Genomic DNA, 25,738 nt, shown 5'->3' with positions numbered 1-25,738 from the left:
GGCATAGTGGTTAATTGTCTGACCCCATTCTCCAGCCCCATCTACCTCTGATGTCTTAAACGATCACCTTCATTTCCGGAAAAGAATATGAGATTGGTGTACGCAAAAGATGCTTGGAAACATTCGGCCCATCGTGTTTTTTGACAGCTTGCATAGCATTCCCATCGGTCCGACTCCCCTACTTATTTCCACGAAACATATTATGCCCCACGATTCTCCTGCCAATAACCTGCACTGCAGGAAATTTGGAGTCGCCAATTTACCTATTCAGTATGTCTTTTAGTATATGAGGAATCTGGATAAACCTGTACAAACACATGCGATCACTGGGAGGATAGGGAAACTTCAGAGAGGAAGCATCTGAGATCGAACCGAGGTCGCTGGAATTGTGAGACAATGGGATAACTGTTGCGCCACTATGACACTTCTGGCTTCATTCCGTGTTCATAATATCTTTGAAATCATTGCCTAAAGAATTCGATTAATGGTGCAGTATTTTCATGACATTTCATTTCTTTGCAGGTGCAGAGGAATGTCTTACCGAACAGAATCGTCCTGAAGAGCTGGTTTGTTCCTGCTTTCATTTAGTGCCGCACATTGTGTCAATGCTATGGATGATGCCGTCTGGGCAGAGTTCATGATAATCACATTAGAACCGTTGATGTATGAATAGAAAATGTATTTGACCAGTCACAGTGCATTATTCGTATCATAGTTGGGCATGCACTTGGCACTCTTTCATCACATACACTTAAATGACTTAAAACAAATAATCTATTTTCTTGAAAATGTACCCAGATAAACGTTGTTATTAATTTCTTTTATTTGTATTCGGAAGAATCATTTTAGCTTTTAAAGCTGTCACTCATTTAAAGCCATTCACATAACTCCGATATTGACAGACTAAGATGTTCATTTGGTGGCCACAATACCTTAACATTCGCAATTTTACGTACATTGATGCATATATTAGTGTACTTCATCTCTACTTTATGTAAATCCGATAATATTTGACATCAATACTGAACAAATGAAGGTAACGATCCATATAACAAGTGTTTTTATTCCTAAACCATGCAGAGAACTGAAGCTGCGGGAGTTCATTATGCCGCCATCGATTTCAAGAGACAAAAGAATACTTCAAGACGAAACGGAGGTGGTGAGAAACCAACGTACGGTCAGGTGAGACTGCGTAATAGCCCAGCGAAAGAGATAATGATTGACATGTGATATGAGCAGCAATATACAAAGACTGCAAAATAAATATTTAATAATATTTTCAATATTGCTTGCAGACAGTACAAGAAAAATCAAATGACGAACTGTCGTATGCGACCTTAGCATTGACTGGGAAAGAGAATAGGAGAAAATGCAAAAGAAACACAGAATATGCAGAACTACAGACACACAAACAGAGAGAAGTAACAGAGGATGTATACGCCAAAGTAAGATCAAGCTAGCAGCAGAATTATACTTGCAGAAGGCACTTTCTTGATATACCCTTAAAACCTTACGATGCCAGGTAAACTCAGAAATATAAGATTCAGAAAACGCAATAGGTATTTCTCCTGTTGTCTAATCCGCCAATCAATGAGGTTTTATTTCAGTGCCATGTCGCTGCATTATCAAAAATCACTTTACTACTCCAGATCTAAAATTGTGTCGTCCTCTGCCTTTAATATACTCAGTGGCGGTGATCGATGTGCTGAAATCCATGGATTCACTGTCCTTCAGATGAAAACAAAATTCCTCTCATCTCTGTTCTGAATGACAGACTTCATATTTTCGGACTGTGGCTTCTGTTTCCACGTAGCGAATTCATGGTACATTTTAAATTCCCTTCCATCTACAAAGCTTCAAGAGAATTCTATTCGTGTCAACGAGATCAGTTGTCATTTTCGTAAACTCAAGAGACAGCAGGCGCAGTCTGCTCAATTTCTCCAAGTACAACAAGCCTCGCTATGGAGGAATCTGGTGAACCTTCACTCCACTCCTTGTACGACAAAGGTATCCTTCCTTCGATAGAAAGATCAGCGTTCTTCACACTTTTCCCAATGTATTCCCACATCACTGGAACAAAGTGTATCAACGCTGTGCACAAATCCTATTGCATTTACGGCCAGAAGACCTTTCCCCTTCCTAACTGCATACTGAATCTGCATATTAACTTTTGAGATTCGTGTGCAAGGACAATAGACCGCTCTAGCCCTAAAAGTTATTTTAAATCACTTATCCTTGAAATATCTACCTTTCTAATCGTTTTAAAGAAAGGTAGATGACCTCGCATGCATCGCGATATTATTTGTCTTCCATATACTTGCTTATTCATTTCAGCAGTCATTTCCACACTCGGATAGTTCCGATTTTATTCAATAATCTCAGAAACGGAGTATATTGAAGGTCTAAATTCACCACATCAGCTCGTTTCCCTTCTCAATTCTATCAGGCGTAGCGTCATAAAATCCAAAATCGTTTGCTAATTCTAAGTTGCCTTTCATACATTTATATTGACTCTATCTAATTCAATTGTTATTTTGTCCAATAACTATTTTCAGTACTTCACTCCGTGTTATATCTGAGATGCTGCCTGCATGCAGTTATTTGTTATGTGACTAAAACAGGTTTAGAATCTTGAATGTTATGTATTCATCTCTTTATTCCTTCGGTATCTGGCTATGTTAATGACCTCGCTATAGTCAAATATCTTCACAACTTAAAATTAAATAACTCTTTACCATATCATGCAAGTCGTTGATTCGTCCGCATTTTTAACCAATGGCTCTTCAACCTCTTTCCCTTGATTCATGCCAATGAAGACTGACGTCCAGATTTTGTGCCTGCACCAACACGGAGTGGGTTAGCTTCAGTTGATGCTTTCGTCCACCAGTTGATTTCAATATGATTCCAGTTGTTTTATGCCGTCCACATACCCCATCTACCCACGAGAGTATGTGATCATGGAGTCCTGCAACAATGCAGGAAGCTGCGTGGCTCATTCTCGCACTTTGAAGCAACTGTTGAATTAGTTCTATCCCGCGAATTCCCCCAAAGCCGAGAGATTTTCAATTACATACCAAAACCTGTTCAAAATCTTATCATGCCTTTTGTTTCTAAACGGTTTGACCAACATTCTCCTTTTATCATTTAATCCATGCACCCAATCGACAGTTCTGTATTTTTTTTACTAACTGCTTTCTCTTTGAAAATTCGAAACAGGAAAACAATTAAATTTTGAGCTTTAAAACCCGATTCGACTTGATAATCTGAGCCTGCATCCGAACCCAAACCTCGACACTGCCACCATAAAAAAAACTTTAAAACTGAATTAAGTGGCCGTGAAATTTTTACTAGCTGCTTTCTCTTTGAAAATTCGAAACAGGAAAACAATTAAATTTTGTGCTTTAAACACCCGATTTGACTTGATATCCTGAGACTGCAACCCAACACTGCCGCCAAAAAAACCCACAACTCGACACTGCCACCAAAAAAACTTTAAAACTGAAAAACGTGGCCGTGAATATTGCAACTACCTGCCTTACTGTTTATCTGCTATTATGTTTCTGTTCACCTCTCATTTCCTTCAACATCTGATAATAATCACATGCTGAAAGACATCGACAAGGAGGTGCCCATGGATTGGGTCGCTGAAATACCAATATGTAAATTTACCGGTGAAATTATGAGTGGTGTCCTGGAGATGTTCAGGTGGATATTTAGCTACTCTTCTTTGTCGACAAATTTTAACGAAGACGAGCTGCTTATTCGTGATACATGTAGAATGTGGTCCAGTCACTCTGTTCGAAACACCAATACGCTAAGTCTAAATTTAGCATATTCATTGCAACAGACTAAAAATGTTCCAGCGTTGAACAGCAAAAGTCAATTCAATGCATGCACGCTTCAATGTATTTATAGCAAAGCCTGAAGTTCACAATAACGAAAAATCTATTTTTGTTCTCGTGCAGTATTTCCTCACTCTGAGTTTTATGCAAATGAGAACGCGTAAATGTTTGCTTTTAAATGTTTATTATACTTTGCCTTATGTTAGTTTGTTATATATTGCCCAATTGCTTTCCTAAATATATCTCTCTTTGTTTTTTTTTAAAAATCTGTTTGCGCATTAAGATGGTTCAACTTCTTCCTTCATGTCATGGTGACTTCCATTGTCGGTCATGGCATTTCAGCTCTTGATCGAGATTCGCTTTCAATGGGGCGAAGCTTCTGACTACAACGCTTTGCAGACAGCGAGATTCAGACGGACCCCGCCGAACTCCTACTTCTTGGCAGTCCTCTAATACTTCATTCAATGCATTCAAATCGGTATGCATTATGAGTGTAAACCCTGCAAATCTGTTCTACCCGACTTACCATAAGTTGAAATAATAATAGTCATAGAGCTGCACAGGAAGAAAACACTGGGCGTCAGTCATCCACGTCCATATTGACGTTTAACCCCTCGAAATTAATCCCGGTTAGCCTGATTAGGTCCCAATCGTCCTAAGCATTGACTATTCAGTTCCTGACTAAATTTCTCTGAAACGTGGGGATTGTACCTGATTTCACTACATACATTGGCTGCCAGTTTCAGATATTTCTGTGTAAAAGAAAACTTTCCCCTCAAATCCCCTTTGAAACTTTCTTCTACTCACATTAACCCTATCGTCTCTTGTTTGTGATATCCCTACCATGGAAAACGTATTCTGAATATATACCATATCGATGGCTCTTTACATTTTACATTCCTCTCTCAGGTCACCCCTCAGTCTCTTTCACTCGAGAAAAAACAAGTTCAGCCTTTCCAATTTGTCCCCATTATCAAGGTCCTCCAGTCCAAGCAATATCCTGGCTAATCTCCTCCGCATCCAGTGAAACCACTTCGCTCGTGTAGTGTGGTGGCCAGAACTGCACATAAGAATCCGAATGCAGTCAATCAGTGTTTTGTGTAGTTGCAACAACATTATGCCCCTGCAGTTATATTATGCCTTCATCACTACCATATCTTCTTTTATTGTCTCTCTCAGGGAAATATGGACTTGAACCTCAATGTCCCTTTGTTCACCAACATTTCTTCTTGCCCTACTATTTAACTGTATAGGTCTACCTTGTCCGACTTCACAAAATACACCACTTATTACTTGTCGGCATTAAGGTCTATCTGCCAACACTTTCCACCTGAACTTATCCTGCATTAACACTGGTTCATTTTCGTCGGAAACGCCACCAGATACTGTGTCATCTGCAAACGTACTGATTATTCTTCCAATCTTCACATCTAAGTCATTAATAAATGTCACAAACAACAAGGTTTCCACCTCCAGTCCCTGCAGTGCACCATTGGCAACAAACTTCCATTCAGAAAAGCAACCTATCTTCTTTTACCTCTTATCATCATTCATGCTTGGATCCAATTAGCCAGCTCACCTTTGATCCCATGCACTTTAATATTCTGGCCCAGACAACTATGCGGGACCTTGTCAAATGCGATATAAAAGTCCACATGAACACTATCTATCACCTTAGTTTTCTCCTCGTCTAACGCAACCAACTTAATAAGACAGGATTTCCCTCGCCTAAAGCCCTGTTGGTTACTCTTGATCAGCCCATGTCTTTCCAAATGGATATAAATTCTATACCTTGGAAATTTTCTCCAGTAATCGGTTTACAACTGACGTGAGTCAGACAGGCCTAGATATTCCTGGCTTTTCCCTGCTGCCCATCTCAAATAAAGGGACACCATTAGCTATACTTCATTCATCTGGTACTTCATCTTTCTCTCACGAAGAGGCAAAAATCTATGGCAGTGCCCGAGCTATCTCCTCTCTTCCTTCCAGAATATCTTGGGATAGATCTCATGCATCCCTGGTGAGTTATCAACTCTCATGTATTCTATGGCATCTAACACTTCCCTCTTCTTAATACTGACATGCATCACATTATCAACGAACCCCTCCCTGAACTCACTATCTTGCACGTCCTTCGTCTTGGTGAATGCAGATGAGGTGAACTTATTTAGGACCTCGCTTACAACCCCGGGCTCCATACATAGATTACCTCCTTCCCCTTGCTCCTGATTTACTTGCAGAATGTCTGGGAATTATCCTAATTTTCCTTGCAAGGATATTTCATTGTCCCTCATTGCCACCCTAATTTATTTCTTGAGTTCAATTCTACGCTCTGTATATTCAGCAAGAGACTCACTTGATTCCAGTGGCCCGTATCTGTCATGCGCTTCTTTTTTCCTGATCAAACATTCAATATTCTTTGTCATACATGTTTCTCGATTCATACCATTTTTGCCTTACATATTTACCAGAAGGTGCATCCAACCATCTCTTATTAGCTCTAATTTAAGACTTCCGGTGAGCAGATATCATTTAACTGCAAGCATCGGCTCCCAATCAACTTTCGACGAAGTAAAACAGCATTACTTCAGAGTACCTTATTTAAACTTAAAATTTACTTCTCCTTAGCGTCAACTCTTTTCCAGGATCCGGTGAAAAACTACATCTTGTTTTTTAAATCTGCCACATAAAGGAGCAGGATAAAAGTTATTTACGGGAATACTAGACCTCCGGATCTTCTGTGAAGGAAAGAGAAAGTGAACAAGATAGAACTGAAACAAGTGATTAGGAGAACCAAAAGGGGTCAGGAAACGTCCTTGGCAAGTAGGATTGAAGAGAATCCCATGGCGTTTCATACCTGCATTAAAAACGAGATCATAACTCGGAAGAGGGTAGGATCACGCAAGAATAAATTAGCAAACTTATGCTTGGAGTCAGAGGATATGGGCGAGGCACTAAATAAATACCCTGCGTCGGTATTCACCAAGGAGAAATACATGGAGGATAGTGAGAGTAGTGCGGGACATGCTAATGTGCTGAGGCCTTTTGAGAAGGAGGTGGTGGTTGGTGTCTTGAAGAGCATTAAAGTAGATGAGTCCCTGGGCCCTGATGGGATAGATCCCAGATTATTGAAAGAAGCAAGAGAGGATATTACTGGGGCATTCACGAAGAACCTTGTATCCTCAACAGTCACAGGCGAGTTCCGGAGGACTGGTGAGCGGCTAATGTTATTCCTTTGTTCAAGAATTGAAATATGGATAATCCAGTAAATTATAGCCCGGTGAGCCTCACATCAGTGGTAGGGAAGCTAATGGAGAGGATTTTTAAGGATGGGATTTACAGGCATTTGGAAAGACATGGCCTGCGTAGGGACAGTCAGAATGTCTTCATGCGGGGCAGGTCATGTCACAAGATCACAAGATCACAAGACAAGGGAGCAGAAGCAGTCCATTCGGCCCATCGAGTCTGGTCCAAGGAAAGGGAAATAGAAATGAGAAATGGGGAATGGGGGAAGAAAAAAAACTATTCTAATCCCAGTTACCGGCCTTATCCCCATATCCCTTGATATTCTGACTATTTAGATATCTATCTATCTGCTCCTTGAACGCGCCCACTGATCTCGCCTCCACTGCTGTACGTGGCAAGGAGTTCCACATATTCACCACCCTCTGGCCAAAGAAATTTTTCCTCATCTCTGTTTTAAAACTGTACCCTCTAATTCTAATATTGTGCCCTCTGGTCCTGGACTCACCCACCAAGGCAAACAGCCTAGCCACATTTACTCTGTCCTTTCCTATCAATATTTTAAATATCGCTATGAGGTTCCCTCTCATTCTTCTGTACTGCAGTGAGTACAGTCCAAGAGCCGACAAACGCTCCTCAGACGTTAGCCCTTTCATTCCTGGAATCATCCTCGTAAATCTCCTCTGAACTCTCTTCAACGTCAACACATCCTTCTTAAGATGTGGGGCCCAAAACGGCGCACAATATTCCAAATGAGACCTCACTAGTGCCCCGTAGAGCCTCATCAACACTTATTACTTTTATACACTATACCTCTCGAAATGAATGCCAACATAGCATTCGCTTTCTTTACCACCGATCCGACCTGGTGGTTAACCTTTAAGGTATCCTGCACAAGTTCCCCCAAGTCCCTTTGTACTTCCGTGTTTTGGATTTTCTCTCCTCCTAGATAATAATCTGCCCGCTTATTTCTACTTCCGAATTGTACAACTGCACATTTCCCTACATTGAATCTCATCTGCCATTTCCTTGCCCATTCTCCTAAACTGTGTAGGTCCCTCTGAAACCTTCCTATCTCTTCAATACTCCCTACTCCTCCCCCTATCTTGGTGTCATCCGCAAACTTAGCCACGAACTCTTACAAACTTGATTGTGTTTTTTGAGGAGGTGACGTAGGTGACTGCTGAGGGTAGGGCGGTGGATACTGTCTGCATGGACAGGAGTACGCCTTTCGAGGCTGTGCAGAGGAGGTTCACCAGGTTGATTCCAGAGATCAGGGGTTAGCCTATTAGATCCCTCGAATCGGCTCTGCAATCATGCAAGGTCTGCTACCTCAATGGCATACTCCTCTCCTATCCCCATATGCATTGAATTCTCCAATATCAAAATACTTACCTATCACAGTTTTGAATGCAGCCAATGACTGGCACGACACGGACGCCAGGGTAGTTTTTCACTGCCCATTAAATAAAGATCTTGCTCTTGTTTTCGGTCCTAAATGGGCCATCACTTGCTTTGAGATTATGAGGCCTAATTCTTGAACACTCAGCCAGGAAAACTGTCCTTTTCTTATCTACGTCGAACACACTTCGAAGGGTGCCATATGTATTTTGTTCTTCTTAAAGGCATACAACAGTTATCTCGCCTTCTAACTTCCTATTCAAATGAAGTATCCTGGCTTTAGCTCTTTGTTGTCCCTGGGTTAGAATCTTTGAACGCCCCACGCAACAGTACTGCATCAATACCATCGTCAACGCTTTCGCGAGACAATGAGTGATGGACATAAAATGTTGACCTTGCTGATCCTGATCTTAGTTGAAGTTGAAATTAGATTCTACGATATTTTAAAATGATAAGTTGCGTGTTCGTTCAATACTTTTTACCAGCTTCCGTACGGATTTGACGCACAATAATAACTGTTTATGACATGAAGATATATTTTGCTCGATCGCTTGTGCTTAGAATTGAAGATGTTCCCTCACTACTTAGCTTGCGTCGGATTTCACAATCCTAACGTGGCATCCAAGATTTACGGAAATGCTTACCGTTTGATATTCAGCCCTATTTAACGTGAAACAGTATAATTCGGAAAATGTGACATTACAGTTAATTCAATAAATCTCACTGCTTCAAATCAAGCGTGACTATTACGTCGGTCAGTAGAGCAAAGTAAAGACATTTCATCGATTTCTAACATTGATCTTCCATTCATTAGATTCTAAAATATTTCCTGAACATTTTGAAATAATGGAAGACCTATCGCATTTGTTATCGCTGTCTACCGTGGCCAGCTGCGAATAACGCTGTCACTCGCTCACTCAACATGGATTGGCAGAAACACAACTTGTATGGAATTTTACCAATCAACCCCAAAGTCATCATCTGCTTAGAGCTTAACTTTCGTGCATTCACGTATTGATATCTGTAAAACACAAGGCATTGAAGGGATTTACAATGGCAAAATAACTTCCTATAATTCTCAATATTAGATCTATTCACAATATGTAATATATATCCATCTAGATGTGTTCCTGAAAGCAAAATACTGATATGAACGTGTAACTACATCTGCCTTGTTTCAATGTATTGCATTTACATGGAGTACATTAAATGTGGTCAAAAGCAGGATGTAACAAATGGGTATGAGAAGAATTTGTAGCGATAATGAAGGAAAGCTTGCTGAAAGTAGGTGTCTCTGGTTCGACAGCTCCTCTGATTTCCTTCCATTTTGTTCGATCTTTACTTTTTTTTCTTCCTACTCCTGAAGGCTTTCACATTCAGAGTTCCTATTTTTGTCTGGCAAATAAAAAAGATTCGGAAAGTATACAGCTTCAAACTTCAATCCGCAAGCCAGCAACAAACACAAAGGACTCAACAATATATTTAGATTGAAGTTAAAGTTAACTGGAATCACAGACCAACTGTTACATCAGTTTTCGTGACTTATTAACAAGTCATTGGAAAGTCATGACAGATATCCTATGATTTTAGCGACTGAGAAGAGAATGGACAACCTACTGAGTTTGCACAGTTTCGCAGGAGTGGAAAACAAAAAGTTTGTTAAGCAGCCCATACGGGGGTACACAGGATCAAGGAGCTGTCAATCATTAATAAATGCAGCGGATGCAGTGTGAATGCAATAATAAATATAGTCATTCGTAAAAGAAGGCACGCGGTATGAGTCGGTGAAATATACCTTTTAACTTTGAGTAGTACAATGAGTAAATCGCAGTTGTAGATTATTCTATGCGAATGTACTTCCAAGAGTATTTAATGAAAGGATGACGGGACTTTTCATTAACCGTTGAAGTATGATGTGTAGAGGTTCTACACAGAGAAATATAAAGCAAAGAACTTTGAAGAATAATGAGGTGAATAATCAAATAAACAACCTCTGGGAAGTGGACTGAGAGACGGATATGCAACAGGACACAGGAGTCCAACTCGCCAATCTATGAAATTGTGCCATGGGATAAGGTGTCCCTACTCGAGCGAACAGACGGTGCTTGGGTTAAGGTCTTAACAGTAAGGAATTCAGCTTGCAGTACACTCTGAGTGATGCGCTTAGATATATCAACAGAAGTTTAGTTACGGTGTAGGTGGACTGAAAATTTACCTCCACTGCCATAAACAAAGCAGAGCCACCATTTGAGAAAAAGCTCAACGTCGCTTCTGACATTCAGCGACTACAGTTTGATTTACCCAATAGTATACGATCAAATAAGGGAACGGAGAATGCTCGCCTTAAAATAATTAACGTTGTTGTTTCTTCCACGTTTTCTGAACATATTTCACTTCCTAACTTCAGATCTAAGAGTAAAATCAGATCAACTAACATTGACTCGTTGTATGCTTTCAACTTCTTAATTTCATTCCAGTTGACATACAAATAAACCTTCAACTGTGTCTTCTGTTAAAGAAAGCAGACTCATTTGACTCTTTGTATTTTCATTACTACTGAGTGTTGTGAAGTGCACACTTGCATTGTTAAAGTTAGTACTCTGACATTATTCATTAATATGTGGAGCATAAAATTGTCGGGTAAAGTCGACTAGGGAGTCATTAATAATGACTAATCTATAGTTTCGAAACAAGTTTACAGGAGTGAAAAGTCAACTGAAGTTAAATTGAAGACAGATAATTCCGAAAATTTCTTTACGCATGGGAATGGTGCGTGTCGCTGTGACAACTGGTTGGATTCAAAGTGAGTTAAAATTCTCCATGCAATGACTTCACAAAGATTTGTTTGGCACTAAAGTACAACTGGTGAATGTTGAGTGTGCCCCTTCTAATATGGATGAATATCCGGTTGAAGTGTAAGCTAGATAGTTTTCGATGTATTTCTGTATTCTTGAATGTTTGAGAAACTAATTGAATGTAAGTCACGTTTACCGCATAGAATTTCATCCATATTTCCCAAGCAAAATCGTGATCACAACTTTGTTGTGAAGCAGCTATGTTGTTCTATATTCCGGTTGATTGCTGGTTATATTTAGTTGAGGACAATTCGGGACATTAGGATCGGACAGGTGTCATAGACTGTATAATTAGTTGTTAGTTTATTGTAATCCGGTGGAGTTCACTTTGTTGCTGACCTGTAGAAGGAAACAGGTATTTGTGTGTGGACGACCACGATTCGGATGCTTTTCGGGGTGAGGGAGTCACTACCGAGTAAACACTGAAGTGTCGTTTGGGTTCCATCGTGGAACATTTGGATTTCGTATTTACTCTCTCTATGTTTTTCTACATCTACGTCTTATTTTAAGACAACAGTGATTGTTGAAGAAGCCCTTGCTCATGTTTCACCTTATGGCTTGCGGAACTGAACTTTAAGAACCATTCCTGAACTGGGAGTTTTGGACTTTGTCACACACACACGAAGAGTTTAGTTTTGGGGTGAACGTTCAAGGATTAACATTTTTGAATTCTAACATACTAGCATTTTTACTTTTATTTTTCATATTATCATAAGTAGTGATTAATAAAATAGTTTTTAACACTGAATCATGCTCAGTGTGTTTCTTTTGTTGCTGGTTCGTGACATAGGAGACACACCATGTTCATAGCTCATTCGCTGCCTTGGAGTCTGCAGGTTTGGTACCCGTGCAACGTCTCTTGGCTTCTCTCAGAAGAAGAATCATGACTATTTTAACGAGGATTACCAACAGACGGACGAGCTAATTAAACCCAAGAAATAAAGTATTCATGAATTGCAAGATCGAACTTTCCTCACGGGAAGACAAACCAAACACCTGGAGGCAGATCTCCAGCAGAAACTACCGTATCTAAAGAACGAGGGAAGGAAGCTCGGAAACTCGCCATCAGCCATAATATGCGCAGGTTGTTCATCAAACGGCCCAACTTCATGGGACCCATTCCAGTGAGAGACAAGTATAGCGTTGAACTTACCGAGGACAAGGAGGACACGCCTTACCCTTGAGCGAACACACCTGACTCCAACTGCATTTATCGACTACGTCAAAAAGTATTCACAGAGTCACTGAGCTGTACAGCACGGAAACGGGCCCTTCATCTCAACTCGTCCGTGCCGACCAGTTACCTAACTGAGCGAGTCCCATTTGCCTGCGTTTGGCCCATATCCCTAGATACCTTTCCTATCCATCTAACTGTTCAAAAGCTTTTCAAATGTTATAATTGCACCCGTATCTACCATTCCTTCTGGCAATTCCTTCAAAATACTCATCGCCCTCTGTGTGTAAAAGTTGCCCCTCTGGTCCCTTTTAAGTCTTTACCCTCTCAAATTAAACCCACTCGGTCTAGTTTTGGATTCCCCTATCCTGCGGAAAAGACTTTGACTATCCACCATATCTATGCCTCCCCCCACCCAAGATTTCATAATCCTCTATAAGATCACCCTCAGCCTGCGCTACAGAGAGAAAAATCCTAACCTATACAGCCTCTCCATTAAACTAAAACCCTAAATATCCTGTAACATCCTCGTAAACCTTATTTACACCCATCCCGGTTTAATGACATCTTTCCTATATCAGGGCGACCAGAATTGTCTTCAGTACTCCAAATGTGGCTTTACCAACGTCTTATAGCTATAACATAGCTTTCCAACTGTTGCACTCAGTATTCTGAATGATGAGGACAAGGGTGTAAAATCCTTCTTCACTATCCTCTCAAACTGCGTCGCCACTTTCAACGAACTATGCGCCTGAACCGTTTGGTTTCTCTGTTTTACAATATTCCCCAGGGCCCTACAATTTAGCGTGCAAGTCTTGCCATGGTTTGTCTTACCTAAATGTATTCCATATTACAAAAAGCAGGCCCGATACAATCTAGCCGATTGCCGCCCTGTCAACCTATTTTAATTATCAGAGAAAAAGGATGAAATCTGCAGACATCAAATGGTATTTATTCACCAATACGCTTTGAAGAAATATTCAGTTCTGGTTTTACAAGGGCCAGTTTGTTCCAGACATTATTGGAAACTTGGCCATGTCCTGGGCCGACATGATGACGACCAGATCTGAAAGAAGAGTCGTTTCACTTGACAAAAATTATTTGACAGAGTGTGCCATCAAATGTCTACTCAATGGATATTGAAAAAGGATATTCTAGTAACCGAAATGATATCCTGCAGAGAGAAAAATAATGTGTTTAACGTAATCAATTATGCAGCGACCTCAGGAGTTCCACAGTGCAGTTACTGCGCCCAACGCTCTTCAGGTGGTAAATTAATGACGTTCTGTCTATATTAAGTTAAGAAATCGGGATATTGCTGATGAGTTCACAGTTTACAAGTCCATGTGCAACTGACCAGCAACGCAGCCCATGCCCATATGCAGCAAGGCCTGAATAATATGTTGTCACTGACTAATAGGAAGAAAGTAATAATTACGCCACAAGATTAGCAGACAATGACCATTTCCAACAAGGAGTCCAACTACCTACTCTAGACATTCAATGGTAATGCCATCGCTGAGACCCATCATGAACATCCTGGGGGGTTACAATTGACCAGAAAGTTAAAGAGATGTGCCATCTGATCTAAGGCAGATACTGCCTTGACCAGTATCTTTGTGTCCTCTTTGACCACGGGTGAGGTGCCGGAGGACTGGCGAGTGGCTAATGGTTTTCCTCTATTTAAAAAACGATCAAGGGAAAATCCGGGGAAATATAGACCGGTGAGTCTCATATCAGTTGTAGGGAAATAGCTGGAGAAAATTCTTCGAGACAGGATATACAAGTACCTGGAATCCAATAGCATGATTAGGGAAAGCCAGCATGGCTTTGTGCGGTGCAAATCGTGTCTTACTAACATGGTTGAGTTTTTTTGACATGGTGACAAGAGAGATTGATGAAGGTAGAGCTGTGGATGTCATTTATATGGACTTCAGTAAGGCATTTGACAAGGTCCCACATGATCGGTTAATTAAGAAAGTTCAGATGCATGGATTCAGTGGAGAATTGGCTATGTGGTGCCATAACTGGCTTGCCCGTAGAAGACAGAGGATGGTAATTGAAAGGACTTATTCGGGCTAAAGACCTGTGAGTAGTACTGTTCCGCAGGGATCTGTAATGGGACTGCTTCTATTTGAGATGCACATAAATGACCTGGATGAGTATGTTGATGGGTGGATTAGTAAATTTCCCGACGATACCAAGATTGGTAGAGTTGTGAATAGTGTAGGAAACTGGCGACAGATACACCGTGATATAGACCAATTGCAGATATGGACAGAGAAATGGCAGATGGAGTTTAACCCGGATAAATGTGGAAGGAAGCGCGGATGAATAAAGATATATTTTCAGTAACCCTGAGTACTTAATGAAAAGCTTCGGTAGTAAATGGAAGACTGGAATCGAATTATCCTATTAAAACGGAAGTAAAAATGTCTTTCTTGTTTACACATAAAATTATTTTATCTGCTTAAGGAGGTCACTGAGTGTCCGAATAATAACAACTTGAGCAATGCAAGACGCAGAATCCTTACAAAATCAACGACAGATCGAAGCATTTAATTATATGTTTGCAAACTAGCTATTTTGCAGCCAGTGACACCCTTACAAATAACAGTCTCTAAATCAGGCGGTTCATCGTTCACAATCAGTTTGAACGAGTTTTGATGAGATTCCAGGCTGAAGTGCCTCTTGGCAATAACAACCGATATGATGCTATGATTTCAAAACTGAACTTGAAAATGAAAACAAGGTAAGTACATAAGACATAGAAGGTGGATAAATATGCAAATCTGCTTGAAGATACACTGCAAATTAATCATTTCATGGCTGTGCTCTCACCTTTATTCATCACTCCAATTTCCTCCCTAATCTCCATACCATAGATTCAAATATTATCTAAACATCTGTGAGCCTTGAATATGTTTAATAACTCAACCAGTACTTCTCACTGGGATAACGCATTTCAAAATTCACAACCCTATGAAAAAAGGGAATACCATGATCCTACTCTTCTCAACACAAACAATTTACATCGTTTTGAAGACATTTTTTGTTCACATAGATGATTTTTCTGACCATTTTAGCATTGATTCAGCATACTCAGCCACTCAACTGTAAAGGTCGAACCACTAAATGATCCCTTTAACTCGTTATTTACAGCATGTCGTCAGAAAATACCCCTTAATCGTCATTCTTGATTTTCTGACAAGTATCATGTCTCTATCCATCGATAACACTCTTTGCGGCCGAACTAATAAAGATTAAATGTGCTGCAGATTTTCAAGTCCAGAAAACAAACTTTGCTGGAAATACTCAATTTGTTGGGCAGCATCTGTGAAAGAAGAATTGAGTTAATGTTTCAGGACCAAGCAACTTCATCAGAATTAGGAAAGTAAGAAAGTACGTGGAATTCAATTTGTGACCATTGACAATTTATTTTATGTACTGATAGTTTATATGGGACAATATTACAAATATTTTGCTAAGTACCGATATGAAACGGTGGTTTTGGTCCAGCTTCGAAAATCACGTGGCTCTGTAGCTCATCTCGAACACGCTGGTTTGTTTTAATTCAATTCAAGTTTATTTATTCTAACATCACGAATTTGCATTGTATGTTGAAAACTGGTTAAGAAGCGTCATATTTCAGTACAGCTGTATTGACATATGATATTCAGATCTTACAAAAAATCTATATTGTATTTGCTTTCATACCGTATCAACTTCAGCAATAACTCATCCTGCAATTCAAGCCACTGGCATGAAGACACCAATGCACTTATTTTTTATATGCCTTTTGTTAACAATAATACGTGCGGGCAAACTTTGCGTTCTTTCATATCTTTTTGCAGGTCATTTTTTTTATTTCCACTCAAGCATGTGTCATCAACGACAAACTAACCTTCCATCTGAGAAGAAACCGAACGCTGGAAGAACTCAGCGTGTCAAACACCATCTGTGGAGATAAGGAGTGTTGACTGACGTTTCATCTCGAGACCTTTATCAGGACTGAGAGGGGAAACCGGAGATATTGCCAGTACTTATCGGTACAAAGAAGTGGGACGGAGGCTGATAGGTGATAGATGGAACCAGATGGGGATTAGATGATGGGCGGATGAAATCAGGTGCGGACGGGGGATGGGAAAGGTGAAGGAAATTAAGTAGAGTGTCTGCGCCAGGAGAGCGCCGACGGTTTGGGTTAACTGAAAATGGAAAATGCATTGTTCATACCTCTACATTACAGAGGCCAGACCCAACTTTCTGACACCTCCTACCTTTCTCTGGGACGGGAGCACACTAACCAATACCAGATTATCATCTTTTGGATCGTTGCAGATTTGATCACGCCAGGAGATCTCCGTTCCACAGCCTCCAAGCTCTGAGCACACCAAATCTGCATTATCTGCTTCTATCTCTTACCTAAGATCCCTAAACAGGACTTCCCTTGTAGGCCCATTGTATCTTCATGCCTTTACCCTACTGAACATCTCTTCATACCTTGACTCTGTCCCTTGTCCAGTCCCTTCCCATCTACACCCTGATTAATTTCATGTCCTTCACCGTTCTGCGAACTTCCAATTTCCTCGTCCCAACTTCTTCGTCTTTGCCACGGACGTTCAGTCTTTATTCACCTCGATTCCCATCAATAAGGTCTTATGGCACACCATTTCTTTAACAAAATCCCAACCAGTTCCCCTCCATTATCACTCTCATCTGCGTGGCTTAACTTGTCCTTCCCTAACAATTTACATTCCTCCTATTTCCTACAGATCAAAGTGGTGAGCACTCACAGAGGCAGTAGCTACATCTCTCTGTTTGTTAGATACGTGGAACAGTTCTTTTTCCAAGTCATTCACGACAATCCCCCCCAGTGCTTTCTCCGCTACGTCAACAACTGCATCGGTGCTGCATCCTGCATTCCTGCAGCTTCGTCAATTTCATGACCTTTGCCACTTACTTCCAACCTTCTCTCAAATTCATCTCCCCGATCTCTGACACTTCTCTTTCCTTTCTAGATCGTTCTATCTCCATCTCAGGAGACTGATTTCGCACTGACACCTTCTATAACCCCAACAACACCGACAGCTACCTCTTCCCTCTCTGACTTCTATCAGGATGCCTTCCATTTTTTTGAAATTCTCCATCTCCGCCACATCTGTTCTCACGATGAGGCCTTCTACAACAGTGCTTCTGAAATGTCTCTTCCGGAAGCGTGGCTTCCTCTCTGCCGTAGTTGATAACGCCCTGTTATACATTGCCTCTATTTCCCACATGTCTGCACTGACACCCCTCCCTCGAGGTGGAATGGCAATAGAGCTTCCTTGCCCCTCTCACCCCACGAGCCTCCACATCCAAAACGTCACATCCGCCAGCTCCAACGCGATTCTACCGGCAGCCTTCCCCTTCCCCCATCCTTTTCTGCCTTCCACAGGGACCGCTGTCTTCGATATCCCCTGTCCGCTCATTACTCGCCACACTTCCGCCCCCTTCTGCTGTCACATTCCCCTGCAAACGAAGGGTGTGTACTACTGTCACTTCACCTCCTCCGTCACCTACATCCGGGGACTTAAAGTTAGGGAAATACTGACCTGCACCTCTTACAACTTGGGCTAATTCAATTGGTGCTCGCAATGTAGCCACCCCTGCATTGACTAAACAAAGATTAATCCATTTTGCGGAACAGCTGCGCTCTGTCGGCAGCGTCCATCTCAAGCTGCAAGTTGCATGTAATTTTAACTCTCTTTCTGACTCCCTGTCGACCTGTCTGCCCTGGGCCTTCTCCGTTGCTAGGGAAGGACCAAAGGCACATTGGAATAACAACATCCAACTCAGAATAACTATTAACTCTTAAGTTCGGCAGAAATTTTCCATTGAATGGTTTAGCTTTCAAATTGTAAAAATGAAGTCGAGCATTGCATTTTTTCCTCCAATTCATTTGTGGCGTTTCCTTACACTAAGCATTCCACAGAGGCTTCTTATTAAAACGTATGTTCCTTTTGTATTGTTCCATTACGTCAACAGAGGACGGCGATTGAGACAGCCGCACCACTCCCACCCCCCAGTTCCAGCTCTAATGCAGCTCTTGATGCAGCTTCTTGTTATTGACTCATTATAAATGCATCCTAAATTGAGCAGATGGACAGGAGATACGGTGTCCTTTGGATGATGTGAGAGCGGGAACTACTTCGTGAATTGCATTCGAACAAGAAACTTCTGTACTAAAACTCACAGTGAAGTTCGGATTTACAGAACTTATTTCCACGGATATTGCATTCATGAACTGGATGTGAGTATCGGCGGTATATCGACAACATTTTTCTGCTGTCAGCCAATGCTTGTGCATGCTTCGATTCACAATTCTTCAATGTAGATTCCAATATTACTATGCAGGCTTTTGTGTTTGACTTTGTTAAATGTCTTTGGAAAATCTATATGGATGACATATGCTGCAGTTCCTTTATCAACCTGCTTTATTAGCTCATAACATGCAATTCACTTAATCAAACACAATATTTAATAAATCAACGATCCAAGCTAACTCAAGCTTTTCCAAATGGAATTTATTTTCCAAATGGTTATTGGTTCCAACTAACCACATTAATAAGATCCTGCTGATATGCTTGCACATGCAAGGTATACCCTTGTAAATAATTTTGCACGATGGTGTCAAATTTCGTCCTTTTGTTAAGCTTTTTGCAACATCGTCGACCTTATCAAGCTTTGTAAATACTGTAAATTCAGTATTCAATACATGTTCTCTCTCTCCCAGCATCGATAGACTGCTTAGTGTCCTCTTGACCCATCTGATCTCGCACTATATGTTTGCTACTTGCATTGTTATGGAAGACATTCGCTGCACCTTTTTTGGCACTAAACTATTCTCGTATGGTTTATTTTCCTTCTTACTTCCTCTTTCGTATTTAACATTGTTCCAGCACGTTTCTGAACATGATAAATGGCATGCTCCTACTTCTACTTTATCTCACTCTCTATCCGTTGGCATTGTTTTCCCTCTTAAAATCCATCGTCATCAAACATCTCCTTTCATGAACAATATTTGTTCCCGTTTATCCTGTCATTCTGCTGCCATATCTACAACCTTCCTGTATCTAAAACTTCCCCGATCATGCTCTGTTTTACGATATAGATACAATTGTTTTCAGCAAAACGTTAATTGACTTCCAGCCCGTCGGATCTCCAACAATCCAAAAGACTGAAATAGCTCCCCTGAGCATCATCAAAGGCATGCTCTAAATGTATGATGAAAACAAAATATCTAGTCCTTCTCCTGGGCTTTTCCATTTATCTGCAACTGTGGGCATTTTGGGTTACAAATTCTGCCCCACTTTCTCCCCGGTACTGTTGAGGTAGCAGGGACTGTACCTGTACGTTTCAATTATTATCTATCCAGTTCAAGCTGCAAAGAAAGAGCGACTACGTCGCTCCTTTCTCACGTACACGCCTTCACTTCTGATGTCTCATGAATCCACGCTGGCCTTCCTCCATTTCTTCTGAAAGGCAAGCCCATGGCATAGCGTCCGTTTACACATATACACCAATGACATGGAACTCAGTCTTACTGCTCTCGGTCTGTGCAGCAGCTTGGTTTCTCTGACAGCGCTGGACGAATAGAAATTTCCTCCAAATAAATACTGTGGAGCAAAAAATAATTATCCTTTCAATAATGATCCTTAAATAACACATTATGTTTTCCAATCTTCGTCCACAAACAACTTCCTAGTAGATGCCGCAAACTGAAATACACTGGACGTAACCTGGAGTCAAGCCTGACGCCAAATTTGAGTTCGAGACTATAGCTATAGTAGCAAATCATATCCTGATTCCGGCCCCGTGTCTACGTCCCCTTTTCTACTCATGAAATCTTCGCCCTCATGTTCTTTTAACCTTAGCTCCAATACTCTGACTCACTATGCCCGTTTCGTCTACAGCGATAGAAGTTTAGTTACGCCTGTTGTTTTAATCTCCATTCCTGTTACCCGCTGAATGACGAAGGTGTCCAGTAAATCGATACCGCTCTTCCCAAATAAAAATGCATGTCTTTCAACTCTCTATGTAAGTGTTCCTTCCTTTCTCTGTAACCTCCTTCTACCCTTTAACATTTAGGAATCACTCAGTTATGTCCTTTAAATCTTTCCAAATTTTAATTGTGGTCGTGTCTTCAGCTCCCAATCATTTTTGCAATTTTGCCAAAAACTCAGCATTTCGTTTCCTTATCGTGTACAACCCTCTCCCAAATTTTATTTTGTACTGACTGTCCAACTGCGAAATGCGTTTTGATGTAGTACCACGGTACAGATGAAGTATTAATACAATTCGTTAATTTTGTTCTATACTTGGTTAGGAAAGATCGATCATCTGATTTGCTTTCACTGACGAATGTGCATTGTGTACGTACCTACGGAAGAAATACGTCAAACATCTTCGCGTCATACTTCGCGGCAACTATTCCTTGCAGTGATCAACTTTGTGTATATACAGTTTAGTCCGTTGCTCGAAGTGTTATGGCTGCAATGTTTCTCTTCCAACTCCTAACTCTCTTGGGGAGTACTTACACAGGTACGTGTTTATCCTTCTTCATGCCAGTATCCCTTAAGTAATCATGAGATCAACTGAGTAAGATTTATTTCTCCCTTTGCTCTATTCCATTAATATTCCACGCCAAAATATGTACTGAAATGTCTATCTACACAGAAAATACAGCTAACCAAAGTTCAACGCATTTTCTAACAGATTCTGAACAAAATACGAATAGAGTCCCTCAAGTTCCCGAACGAAAGACGGTACTCATGGGAGAAAACGTCACCTTTTACTGCATTATCCACCTTTCGGATAACAGTTCAGCAGTCGAAGTACGTTGGTGGAAACATGGGGCAAATGAATATCTGCAAAGTGGAGCTGATGGCAGAAAACGATTCGGCAGCAAAAATAGAGGAAGTAGATACTTACAGTTGCTGAGCACGACTCCCCAGGATTCGGGAACGTATTACTGTCAAGTAACCCGCCGGGGACAAATTAGCGTAAACGGAACAGGATCAAATCTACTTGTGTGCGGTGAGTTACCCGAGTGAGCGTAAATGTCCGAAAATATCAAATGTAACAAAGATTATCTTTCTGTGTTGCTTTACTTAAGATGTTTATATAAATCCAGCTACATAAAATTACATTCCAGTTACGAAAATACTTTAAAATTCAATGTTATTAATCACAATAAGTAGCATATTACAATGGCAGCAAGTGCAAGTTCATAGAAATCTGATTTACAGTACCCACAGTTCAGGCAACATCTGAAGATAGAGTATTGAGCTGCTCTTTCAGACGTAAGATTGTCGAAAGTAACGCGTTGTCAAATTCCTCTAAAACGATGTGTTATATCAGACGTCTGCTAAAGAAAGCTGCGGAACACATTCTATAAATACTAAAGACGACCTAAATTTATTTCCAAAGTGCACTTATTATGCCTACTACCATTATCCAACTTTAGGAAATTTTAGGCCTCTGCGGACATGGACCTCCCCGGATATGAGCAATTTATTTCGAAAAATTGATATAAAGAACAAGTGTTGCTAACAAACGGGTACTGTTTGAGATTCTCTTCGTATCCCATTTTATATTTGTTTAATTTTTTCCTGGTAACTTCATTTTTTCACATTCCGTCCAACAGCTTCTCCAACTCCATTGAAGCTCTTCTCCGGGACATCAGGGCGCCGCTCATCAGCCGTTCTGACACTTGTCTGTGAAACGGCTGAGTTTTACCCGAACGACTTAACCATGGTCTGGTATAAAAATGGTGCTCTAGTCACAACTGTGATGAATAATGTCACAGAGCGGAAAGCTAAAGGACTGTATAAAGTGTCCAGTTCTTTGCAAGCCACGGAGTCGGAAGAGAACGGGACAAGCTACGTCTGTTTGGTGTCCCATATCTCCCTCCGGTATCCCGCCATTGCTATTCACACTGTTCTCAAACCCGACGAAGGTAAGTCGAGAAAATATAAGGAAATGTATTAACTCACTGTCAAATTGTCCGTTTGTTAATATTCGCAAAATGACATAAGGTTTCAAGTCATCAACATTATAGTTTCATGAGAAATACTATCGACTCTGATTTTCCAAGAAATTGTCCGTTAAATGTTTCAGCTTTTAAATGTTTAACATGTAGAACAACGGATGGTTCACAGTTTCGCTCCAATTGCGCTGCGTCATTTGCATATTACAAAGCATTCTGCTCAGACCTCTTATTTAACAGTTTGCTTATATTGTTTCATGACATGAACAGAAGACGAGGAGAGACAAATCACTTTTTTCCCGGACAACCAACCGCACCCCCCTCCCACCCCTCCCCCCCACCCCCTCCCCACCCCCCCTACCCCCCGGCCAAATGCACGCAAACGAACACACGCACGCACAGAGGTATGTCCCTAAGCAGCTCCTACCTCATTGATTCATTGTAATTGCATCTCAGATTGAACTCATGGATAGCGCATATCCTGGCCTTACCAGAGTGTGTGTTTAGCTAATATTTTGTATATTTTATTCAGAAAGAATCTCCTGTATTAAAACTGGTACTAAAGGGTAGGTTTTTCGAAGAACTATTTCCTATTTTGTTTTTATTCATTAACTGGGTTTGAGCTTAGATGGTAAGGGAACCGCTTATTGCCAATCCTTCCAGTATTGTTTTTGAGAAAGTTGTGAGTCTTCGGCAACCACTCCTGTCCCTATGTTGAATAGTCAATAAGATAAATACATGGGATAATACCAACAGTGGAATACACATTGAGCCTGCTGCCATTCTTCTAGAAAGTTGAAGCCGCTAGTTTAATACATACTCTCACATAAACATTGATGCGTACTTGCAACTCATTTGCATGTAGTACACACTGTACGGCAACGGTGCCATATCTAAAAAATAAGTTTGCTGGCTGCACTGCGTGTTGCTTCGGTGCATAAGGCACAGAGGAGTTAACATACTTTTTTACCCAGCTCAGACGAACATTTCCTTGGACTAGGGAGCGTCACTGTTCGCCGTATAGCAGAGAAAAATCAAGTAAAACAAACTTTAATCCCTTGCACCGATACTTGTTTACTTGGACCCCACTCTCCTTAACCAATGTTCCATACACAGTATGCTGACAATGTGTAATTTATTTCAGGCCATACAAGCAACTCAGGCCGCTTATTACAGTTTACGAGAGCAAGTTGTTTCTGATGTCAGAACTAACCAATTTTTATGCAATAATGTTCTCGTGGTACGCTGTACAGTTATTGTGAGTGCGGACGGCTACTAAATCAACATATTATTCGAAAAACTATGTTTGAAGTAAAATTCATCACTTATCCTTCTGATCTTGCAGAACTCACTGGCAAATGTAACATCTTGGTCTCTGCAAGCACGGTCGGTGGTATCGCGATTCTAGTATTTATGATTATCATTGGTGTGTGGTGCATTTCCAAGAATAAACGTAAGTATTCTGCTAATAATCTTACTTGAAACTAAAATATTCTGTGTGCTGCCAAACCAAGCAAAACCACAGATGAACCATGCAATTATTAAGTGATAGCCTGCTATGCGTTTTCACAGGAAACTAAATCGTTCTGCCTTCACTTTGTGAACAACTTAGTATATATAATTTAACAATAATTTAGAACTTAACAATTAATTTTCGAGTCTCACACAAGAGAAAGTTTGTTATTAATGGATAGAATAAGCGAAATCTAATGGGTTGTTTCATAAATTTCGGGGATCCTACCTGCTTGTATGCGGTGGTATCAGTGTACAGTCCAAAGGCGATGAACCGAACTGAATAAGCCTTCCTGGATTCACATCTACAGCGTAGTTCAAAAATGTCATACAGCACAATAACTGATAACCAAGAAAGCCAATAACGTCCACACAGACAAATGGACTATTCCTCCCGAAGTGGAATTACACTGCTTGTTCAGGAATTCTCAGGGTTTTACCCTCATTTATCTCATCTGGAAATTTGTTTCACTTGTTGATTTTTGCATTAAGAATTCCCTCACATTGTTCCTTAAGCTTTCTTTACTATTATCTGCAAGAGTTATGCATTAGCCGGCGGCACACCCCTATTCTGTTACAACTAAGAACCCGATACATTAGGGGCAGATAGAACATTGTTTTGATACTGGAAGTTTGAGTGTCTAAGATTAAATTTGGAGATGGTCGGAACACATTCGGTTATGACATCTTGTAGATTTGAAATATGTTTGAAAAGTTTGGAAAAAATATACTGCCATCACTGAAGTGGTTGTGAAACTGCCGAATTGTTGCAGGATGCTAAGTAATGCCTCGTGTGCTCATGTCCACGAAAGACAGATACTTGCCACATCTATCTTTGGAATAACTGTGATTCCAACCCACACAATACGTTTGACTCTTAGCAAACTTATGAAACTGTCTCTCAATTATGGCAACGAAAGATGGATAATATACCCTACATTTGCAAGTGACATCAACTTTCTGAAATTAATTAAGCAGCATTCCGTTCGCAATGATCAGAATGGACGGTGTATAGGGAACGTGAAAACAGAGTAATCCATAATTTAATAATTCCTCTGACTTAAATTCAACGTGATTGAAAACACAGCTCAATAATCTATTGAATTTATTTGCACTTTTTCAACGTAGTCTCCACAAACATTGGATCCGCTGTTTATCGACCTTACCATTCGCAGATTTCAACTCATGATTTAGCAATTTCAGCAAACGTTGTGGAGCATCTCTGTTCTGGAATTCTCAGCGTTGAACTTCATTTGCCATTGCTCTGCCCACATACAAATCTAAGCATGTTATATTTTGCGGTGACAAGAAATGTTATGAGGACATGAGAAAAATTATGAATACGGCAGACATAGAAATCGAATAAAGATTTTTAAGAGTAGTATATAATGAAATGTCATTCATTTCTAGGTAAACACGAAAATGCCGGCGGCCATGAAGGAGTGGTAGGTGTATTTGTTTAATTCACGAAGAGGGTCAGTTATAAATAATGTTTTTCGTAAAGCAGATATAATGTCAAAATATTTCTTAAAAGTAATGAACTCAGTCGAATAGTGTATTGGAAATAATTCGATGCTAGTTCCATTGCCAGTATAAATGGTCAACATGTACCGAAGAATAATTGTGGACATCTATCCAATCCTTTAGAAGCAAACTGATGTGGTGAAAGCCGGCTGATTTATGT

The sequence above is a fragment of the Pristis pectinata genome, chromosome 13 (assembly GCF_009764475.1).
Source record: "Pristis pectinata isolate sPriPec2 chromosome 13, sPriPec2.1.pri, whole genome shotgun sequence".
Taxonomy (NCBI): Eukaryota; Metazoa; Chordata; class Chondrichthyes; order Rhinopristiformes; family Pristidae; genus Pristis; species Pristis pectinata.
Note: the sequence above shows the minus strand (reverse complement) of the source record.